Source organism: Helianthus annuus, chromosome 10, assembly GCF_002127325.2.
Source record: "Helianthus annuus cultivar XRQ/B chromosome 10, HanXRQr2.0-SUNRISE, whole genome shotgun sequence".
NCBI lineage: Eukaryota > Viridiplantae > Streptophyta > Magnoliopsida > Asterales > Asteraceae > Helianthus > Helianthus annuus.
This window is the reverse complement of record NC_035442.2, coordinates 163565581-163574881: the sequence shown is the minus strand read 5'-3', so window position 1 is coordinate 163574881 and position 9301 is coordinate 163565581. Positions and strand designations below refer to the sequence as shown.

At 34.1% G+C, this 9301-nt stretch overlaps 1 long non-coding RNA gene across 10 annotated transcripts; it reads left to right on the top strand.

The window, feature by feature from the left end:
- Window positions 1-2193: 2193 nt before the first annotated feature.
- Window positions 2194-7292, top strand: LOC110886348. Of its 10 annotated transcripts, none has more exons than XR_002562780.2 (10): window positions 2194-2327; window positions 2952-3013; window positions 3138-3247; window positions 3943-4306; window positions 4387-4432; window positions 4550-4605; window positions 4711-4808; window positions 5419-5595; window positions 6001-6204; window positions 6277-7292. It is a non-coding gene; the product is annotated as an uncharacterized LOC110886348 (long non-coding RNA). The 10 variants fall into 10 exon arrangements; XR_002562776.2 differs by having other exon boundaries at window positions 3093-3247; XR_002562779.2 differs by having other exon boundaries at window positions 2194-2427; window positions 3093-3247.
- The last annotated feature ends 2009 nt before the right edge of the window (window positions 7293-9301 follow it).

Below are 9301 nucleotides of genomic sequence, written 5' to 3'. Positions count from 1 at the left end.
CTTATGATCTTTGCTTTAAAATCATCACTTGTACGGTTGGTTTCAAAACTCGTTTCCTTGTCAAACCTCTTCTTAAGACGATCATAATAACCAGGTACACAATGAAACCTTGTACCTTCCTCTCATAAGTCGGGGGACCTAACATGTACAAAAGCTAGTCAAAAGCCATACTCCTTGTGATCGATCAAAGTTGATGATATTTTCATAAGCTTTTGATTTTACGTTTTTTGGGGCTCATTTATGCGTTTTCAAGTTGGGTAATTATCCAATACATCCTAAAACTATTTATAATGATTTGGGGTGACCTAGAACCGGTTATAACGGTCAAAAAGTTAAAAAAAAAGAGCCGACTATATAACCGTTGGTAACGGTTTGTACCGATTTCGTTGGTTTTTACTGTTTATACCGGTTACTACATGGGTACAACCTTGTTCACGAACACACATCGAATGAAAGTTTTTGTTCATGTTTATTTATAAAAGAATTTAACTTGTTCACGAATGGTTGACGGACACAAATAAACATATATCATTTAAAAAAACAACATTCTAAATCCCAAACATTAGACATAATCACCATGTTAAGCACTTGACGTAATAATCATAACTAGCAGGATTCAACCCGCGCGTTGCTGCGACGATGCGACAGAAGTTTGATCACTGTGGGTTTAGTTTGTTACGGTACTCACACATGCTATAGCAAACGAAAGAGAAAAGAAAAAAAGGTGTAACATAACCAAAACAATATCTACACATGTTCGGTTCGTTGGAGAAAGAAAAGGCAACAACTAAACAATTCCGATATTCATAACCTGAGTGTTGCAACGGGAATGTTAATTTTTGTAAGGCTTGGTTTCCATGTCTTACAAAAAAAGTTTATTAACAATGGTTTCATTACAAAAGAAAGTTGCATGATCTAACAAAAAAAAAGTAGTGTTATACATTGATCGAAAACCATAAAAACGAATCATGTTCCGGTAACATCATATTCTAAAAAACTATCGAACGAAAGGTATAAGATGAAAACAGAATTGTTGGTTAAAAGCGTATTTAAAGTATATGAGATAGATTCAAACTTGGAAAAAAAAACTACACATAACAAAAGAAAAAAAAAAGAATCCCACAAGAAGACAACACGACATAGCATATTTATATATAGAGTATTTATCCCAAAACAAAAAGCACAAGTTAGACATAAAAAAACATAAACACAATCATATCAAAATAATGTATCAAATATCTGAGTTTCTAAAGACTAAGCATAACAAATTAAATTACCATGAATAGACATATATGAACATCAACGAACATATTATCGAACTTTCATGAACACAATTAAACGGGCACGACTATTGTTCATGTTAGTTCATTTAATTAATTGAATGAAATTTCGTGTTCATACAATGAACGAACAAACGTAAACGAACTTCCCACCAAGCAGTCGTTGAACGTGTTCGTTTACGACCCTAATGCCTGATTATACATGTGTTTGTATGTTTTCATGTGACTATGTGAGTTCCTTGACAGATTTTGGCAATTGTATTTGTTTCATTTTCATGTACGAACTTGTTATTTTGTTATATTACTGGATTTGATCATTCTCCATTGAACCATTTATGTTCGCACACAATATTTTTAACTCCACTGGATTATGTAAGAAATATGGTTTAAAGTCTTAAAAATAAGGATGATTAATTATATGTAGCTCTTATATTATGTTTAAATTAATTTTTAAATTGTGTAGAAATTATGAAAAAAATATTATATTTGATTGGTTTTAATCGTAATTTTAGACACATTAATGATGTAGTTTTTAGTAAGTAAAATGAATTTACTTATATTTTATAAAAACTTGGAAAATATTATATTTAGAATTAATGCGATTGATGGTTTTAAGTGTTTACACGTTTTTTAATAATAAAAACATAGTTTACATTTTTTAAATGCAATTATTTTATAGTACGGTATATTGGTATTATTATATTTTGTTGAGGAATCTATTATATATAATAAACAAGAAGATTTGGGCTGATGTGGCATTAGATTAGAGCCTCTAGGATTGGGTTTTGGCGGGAAACTCAATAGGCAGCCAAAAAAAACACGCGGATCTTTCTTTTTTCTAACCCGACCCATTAATTTCGGGTCATATATAATAACCTATTTCATCAAAGCTTTTCTTATTCTATCATACGAAACCCTAGCCTCCCCAAAGCTTCTATCATACGCTTTCCTGAACGCTTCTTCTTCTTCTACCTGCATCTCATTCTCTCTGAGTCACTTGTGCTTGAAGCTTAACAAAGGATTCCAAAATCAAGCTTATTCACGAAGGTTTTAATTTTTTGATCGTTCGTTTTTCTGTGAAACCCTAACGGTGTTGGTATTAAGATTTTAATCAAAACCAACTGTTTGATCCGTCTTGTGGTTCAACGTATGTTTATCTTTGTGCTTCTTGTGTTTATTTTGCTTATTTTCTATTCTAATTGCTTCTAAACTACCCCCGATTTCTTCAAGCTTTTGTTAATTGACTCATACAAGAGTCCCTGCATATTTTCAATTTCTATGATCCTTGATCAAAAGATGATTGCTAGACCAACAAAGATTATATGGATCAATTTGTTTTAGGGCTGTTAAAACTCGCTCTTACGATCTGTTAGGGTTTCAATTCATTTGTTGTTTTAAATGCACAATAAATTGAAAATATGATTAGAACGATTAGAGTTCTTGATATATATTATTGCACACTTACACATTTATTGTTGATTGAAGAAAATTGTGAAGTTGGAAATTAATCGATAAGGGTTTTATCTTTGAATAAAATTGTTTTTTTTTTCTAGAACGTTTTTTTTTGACAAATTAGATGTCTTTTATTGATCATAATCAATTCATGGGAGATGCGAATGACTACACAATTTTATGGTCGTGAAGGCTCGGCAACATTTTTCTTTATTGCAGGTATGTTTGTGTCCGGTGAGAAGCTCACGTCTAGCGATTAGCAGCGGGTTATGCTAAAACGGGTTGGTTTGACCCAAAACATTTTTTATCTCATTATGTTTGATGGTTGTTGAGTGGGTTGGTTTGTTGTGATGTGTTTAGGATGAATAGAGGAAGTTAAATTGGGCATGGATGTTGTATCTGCAGAGATACGATACTGGAGGGATGCACTGGATGCGAAAAAGGAGGCTTTGATTCGGTTTCTTCAGAATGGGTCGTTGGGGATTGTTGGAGGTGATGGGGTGATGAATGATGAGGTATTGTTTTTTGTTGTTGCTTTTTTATTTTGTTCTTATAGTATTTAATCATAAATTATAAGAGCACGAATGTATTATGCTGAACTTGATTGCTCATGGTGGATTATTTATGATACATATATTTTACAGTCTCGAAAGGCAAATGTCTTAGCGTAGTTTTATCTGTATATATATATATTTGCAGGAAGCGATTGCACTTCCTCTTGATCTTTTAGCTTTACTGAATTTTATCGTTGTATTGTCTTTTGCAGGTCAATTCACACTAATTTGCTAACATATAAAATGTAGCGTTTTGTTAATCCTACTGAATATCTCAATTATTTATTTTTTACTTTAGAACTTTTATGAAGTTGTGGTCCGTCTATCACCATAATGCTTTCCTTTTGTAGTTGCAACGTACAGATGTTTTAATACTAAAAAACACCATGTGTAGTTGCAACACACTTAAAGTACACAGGTTTTTATAGTTAGATTTTCAAGTCCGGAAATCGATCACTCTTTGTGTACTCGAGTCGTTATTCTCTTTTTGTTCTTATGAATCAAAATATGGTTTTATTGACAAAATTGATTGTGATACATCGGGGTTATTCTTAGGAGGTGGTGGAGTGAACCTTAGTGCTGGTTAGTAAGTAAACTACAAGAAAACTTAACCATATTAACTACTTCTAAGATTGGATATAATCCTATGTGTGCAGGTGCAACAATATTTGACAGGGAATACTCAAAATAGGTTTATAATCTTCAATAGGAGAAGGCACTTATTGTCAGGGTTTCATGGAAGGCCGCAGGTCATTAATAGGTAACTTGCATATCATTGATGGAAGCAAGGTCAGCCATTGACTTGGGTAGATTTATATGTGTGTTTGTTATATGTATATATGTATGTGTGTTTAAACTGTAATATATACGATATGATTTATTACTTTTGAGGTTGAAATAATTTGTATAGTGAAAAGATGTAAATAAAGGTGAGTTCTTGAAGCGAAGCCGCATGACGCGTTGGTATTTTTTTCAAGGAAATGCAATCTGGTAGATTCTGAATCGGATTTTAGAGACAAGGTAAAGTTTCATTTTATTTTATTTTTTAAATTAGTGTGTTTGGCTTAATATATAAGCGGCAATTTTCTGATTTTAAACAGAAATATGATCGCTACCAGGCATACTTAACCGAGTCTAACATTGCAAGTAAGTCTTCCTTCTTAATATGATTTTGGTTTAACATTCTTGAAGTATATTAGTTTATTAATTCTTTATTTCTACTGTTAATTTTGTGTTATATGGTTCACCTCATACTACCACCAGGTCATGAATAGGTTACTTGCATATCATTGATGGAAGCAAGGTCAGCCATTGACTCGGTACATTTATATGTGTGTTTGTTATATGTATATATGTATGTGTGTGTAAACTGTAATATACATGATATGATTTATTTATTTTTGATGTTGAAATAATTTGTATAGTGAAAAGATGTAGAAAAAGGTGAGTTCTTGAAGCGAAGCCGCTTGACGCGTTGGTATTTTTTTTCAAGGAAATGCAATCTGTTCTTGAGCTCTTGAAGGTAAGTTCTTCAAGTCAAATTGTTTGACTAAAACGTACACAAGAACACCTAAAACATGAGTGATTTGGGGGCCAAATTGTAAGCAAGTAATCTGAAATTTTAGAGGCAAACAAACAGAACCTAAATGACTGTGAGAAGTGATTGACAAAAAAGGAAACAAACTAAATAACAATATTACTGTTTTTCTTTACCATTTTCAAAATCTTAATCAAATATTAAAATTTTGCATAGCAGTTACCTATCATGCCTCTTTGAAGTTGTAGATTGCTTCATGTTCATTGATTTGGGCCTGCTCATATTGTTGAAAAAGTCATATGGGTCGTCCGTAATAGGGGTGTTCTTAAACCGTCGAAACCCACCAACCCGTCTAAACGCAAGAACATTGGCTGGTTCAAAATACTTTAAAAAGAAATGTATTTCTTTATGCTTATAAATATAGGGGTTGGTTCCGGTATAAATATAAAGAAGTTGCAGTGTAATTTATAAATATTTTTTAAATTAGATATGAGGTAATTTGATTTTTAAATCCGGTTCAATGGTCTCAGTGATCTGACCAATGAACGAGAAGTGATCTGACCTGAGTTTGACTATGATCGATCGTTAATTGCAGTGATCCATGAACCAAATGGACCAACACCGTATTCACAATTTGATCATTCTTCTATCGCGATAACTGTAAAGAAATTCTTCAATTTAGAATCCGATTTCTTGACCAAGCGCGATGAGTGGGCTGGCACCTTTGAGAGTTACTTCAACCTTCGTAGTACTCCACGTGAGGATTGTCCAGGTAACCGCGTCAACATTATCTTTAGATCATAAATTTTGTAGTTAATTGCTTTTTATTGCACTCCGGATGTTAAATGGGTCATGTTTACGAAACCAGCCTAAATAAATGATTGGAATCCGAAAATCATGCCGGACACATATAACATGAGTTTATGCGGGTTGGCATGAACACGAACCATTTAACGTGAAATTTTATTATATTTTTTACATATTAATACTAAAAGATTAATGACTTAGATTTTAGAACCAAGAATACACATTTATATAAAAAATATATATATTTAAGATCCAGCTGAGGGTTCAAAAGACATTGAATATATATCCTTAATCTGGTTGAAATTGTGACCTCTATCAAAATGGAATAATTATTAAGAACACATAGGAACTCATGTTACTATTTTGCAAGGTTGAGGATCCAGCTGAAGTTGAGGTGGTATAGACACATGTTAGTGGCAATTTAGTAGCTAAGGAGGCGAAGCCAGCTCTGCATGCTACCCATGCTATCCATGACAAAGAAGTTAAAGGACAAAAGTCCAACTTTTCTTGAATAAGTCAACCTGGAAGTTACTACCTGCACAAGAGAAATTCATAGTCAAATCAGTGCTATAAGGTAATTAGACAGGTTAATTCATAGTCAAACCAGTGCTAATCTAATAATTTTATTTATTTTTTATGTTCACAGAATAGATGCAATTATCAACATGATGTCTCCTTCACACATTATATCCTTTTATGAGGTTCTACAGTTCTTTCGTTTTTAGTTATTTATTTTCTTGGCCTATGTGACCTGTACTGGTCGCTTTCTTCCCCTTAAGGCCGTTTATGGTGGAGTTTGGCCTAACATTTTAAAGTCGGACATGTTTGGGTGCAACAACACGGTCAACGTCTAGAAACTAATCAAAGGTATAGTTGGTGATGGCAGCTCTATTTGGTTCTGGGTTGATGCTTGGGTGGCGGATGTAACTCTTCAGTCTCTCTACTCGGCCTTATTTCAGCTTGAAACTAATAAACACTTGAAACTAATAAACACTGTACGGTCAAAGATCACATCCCCACCACGTCGGAGACTACGGGGTTGACGTGGGTCTGGTCTTATGAAATGGATTCTGCTGATGAGCTGAATGAGCTTTGGGATTGTTGCAACCGGTTGTTTGGGATCAACATCCCTGGTGGGGTTGACAAATGGAATTGGTTGGGGGAATCATATGGGGAATTCTCAGTTAGAATCTTAAAATGTCTTCTTCAAAGTGAGGTTGTGGTTTCAACTAATGATCACTTTGAATAGGTCAAGTGGTTGCCCAAAAAAGTCAATATCTTTACCATATTCACCCCTTTTCTCAAGCCTCCGCGACTTGCAAAATGATTCATTTGGTTATTATCCTTGCTTGCTGGGTAATTTGGAAGAAAAGAAACGAAGTGATCTCTAATTGCCTGACTGACCCGGTGAAAATGTTGAAAGATGTCAAAGCTTTGGGGTTCTTATGGGTGTATAACGGAGCTAACCTTCTATCCTTTGATTGAAACAGTTGGTACAACTTTTTAGTTTATGTAATCTCTGTATATTCTCATGTTGTATAGCCTTTGGCTTGCTTTTTTCTTAATAAATTTGGCTGATAAAAAAATATTTTGAAGACATTTAGTGCAGGATCAAAATCATGTGATAGCTTCAAAGAGGATTCATAGACAATTTACTTTGCTTTTATTTTATGTTTTAAAGAAACTTATAAAAAAATTGCTTCTTGCAAACCTTTGGCTTTTATTTTTTCTTATATTCGTTTCGGTAAATGGACTTTTTATGATGTATTCTCACAATTTTTGGTAAGCGAAGTTTGAACGGGAGAGAATAACTCTTTTGTATAGATAGTTGGTTAGATGGCGGAGCAACTTTATAACTTTAATTATACACATTAATATGTCGTACATTTTTTTGTATCATTTTAAGTATGTATTAATCATAAATAATAAGTATATTAGTAACTTTCTCCAACCCGGGAAGCAATCCCGGGTAATAACCTAGTTATCTATATTGCTATATAATAAACTGAAAGGTAATTTCCTCTTGAAATAGTCATGCCTTGTTTCCTGTTCTTTCAACCTCTTCTCCCAATTCTGCCCCCAATTCAATGTATTACGCCCAATTCAGTCTTCTATGACGTGCTAAGATGACTCAAAGCGTCACTGCATTAGGTCTCATCATTGAAATCAATTCTTCACCCTGGACGATTGGATGGCAGCAACCCAAGAAGACGAACCGTACAAATGAGTAAGTTTTCATCCATTTATATCCAGTTTCATCAGAAAAAAAGTATAAGATTAGGGTTTTAAGTGAATATATTGTTCAGTCTTCCAATAATTTCTTAAACACATCACTTTCAATGGATGGGATGCTTACCAATTTTGAATTGCATTTGCGTTAGTGAGTCTTCTTGGTGCAAGTATTATGCTGCATAATTTTAATCTACATTCATGGATATTGCAGGTATGTTCTCATGTAAAGACCGTTTGATACAAAAGACCAACTTAAAGTTGATTCTGAAACAAATATTATAAATTCTTTTAGGCTTTGTGTTGTTAGGCTTTTGAAACTTGAACATCTAAATTGTTGTGTAAGCAAAATGGGGGATTCGATGAGGCTCTTCTGGACAGAGTGGCTGCTCGCGAAAAATTTCTTTATGAAATAGAGGTGAACCGGGTTGCCCGTGGCGGCGGAATAAAAGTTGATGAAGTCGAGTATGTCACACCTTGACTTTTGCGGAAGCGTGATTATGGTGTGACTTTCTTAATATCATTTCATTCAATCATAACAACAACTAAATGATAAAAACCATAGATGTTCATCCATAAATTAAGTTTAAAACATCACGAACAACATTGTTTGGAACATAGACTTCAAATTCAAGTTTACAAACCATACGAATTGTTTAAGAGTTCACAAAGACTCATCAAAAGACTCTAAATAAAACCAAGATTTGGAAGTGGTGTCTTGTCCAGGATAGGACACCCGAACTAAACCCCAAGACCATGGATGACATCTCTTATTCTTAACAACACTTGTAACTTCCGAACGCCTGCCAGATCCACATTCTTAATTCCCTGAAATACATGTATTTTGAAAACATCAACAAAAGTTTAGCGAGTTCATGTGTTTGTTTGTGTGTATGAATGAAACCTTGTAAATATTGAATCTATGTATGTTTGTAAATCCTGGTATGAAAGCAAAAACAAGGAAACAGATCGATTGATGGTTTGCAAGGCCATTAACATGCGTGCAACGGCGTAGGAAGGCTCAAACCTAACAGATTTTGTGTCGGGCCTCCGGCTGTAAGACATAGTCACCTCATGGGCCAAACCCCGGTCCACATGGGTGTGGGCTCGCTACACCCAAATAGATCTATCACTCATGCCCCTCGGTCCTAACACGAGAATTAATTGTCTTAAGAGTGCGCCTACCCATTCACATGATCTACTGTACTTTCCAAAGCTAACCATACCAATTGTAATTGTATGTATTCATTCTATAATATGTACTTCACCTCCGAAGTTATAAAACAAAACAGTTTAAAAAAAGGGGACATGAACTCACTGTCTTGCGTCTTCAATCACCGTAACTCGGGCTTCTTCGGTCAACACGACTAATGTTAATGTTTATTAGACGAACAGGTCGTGCCTTGACTTAGTGTTAATGTTTTTGAGTTACGTTTCTTTGT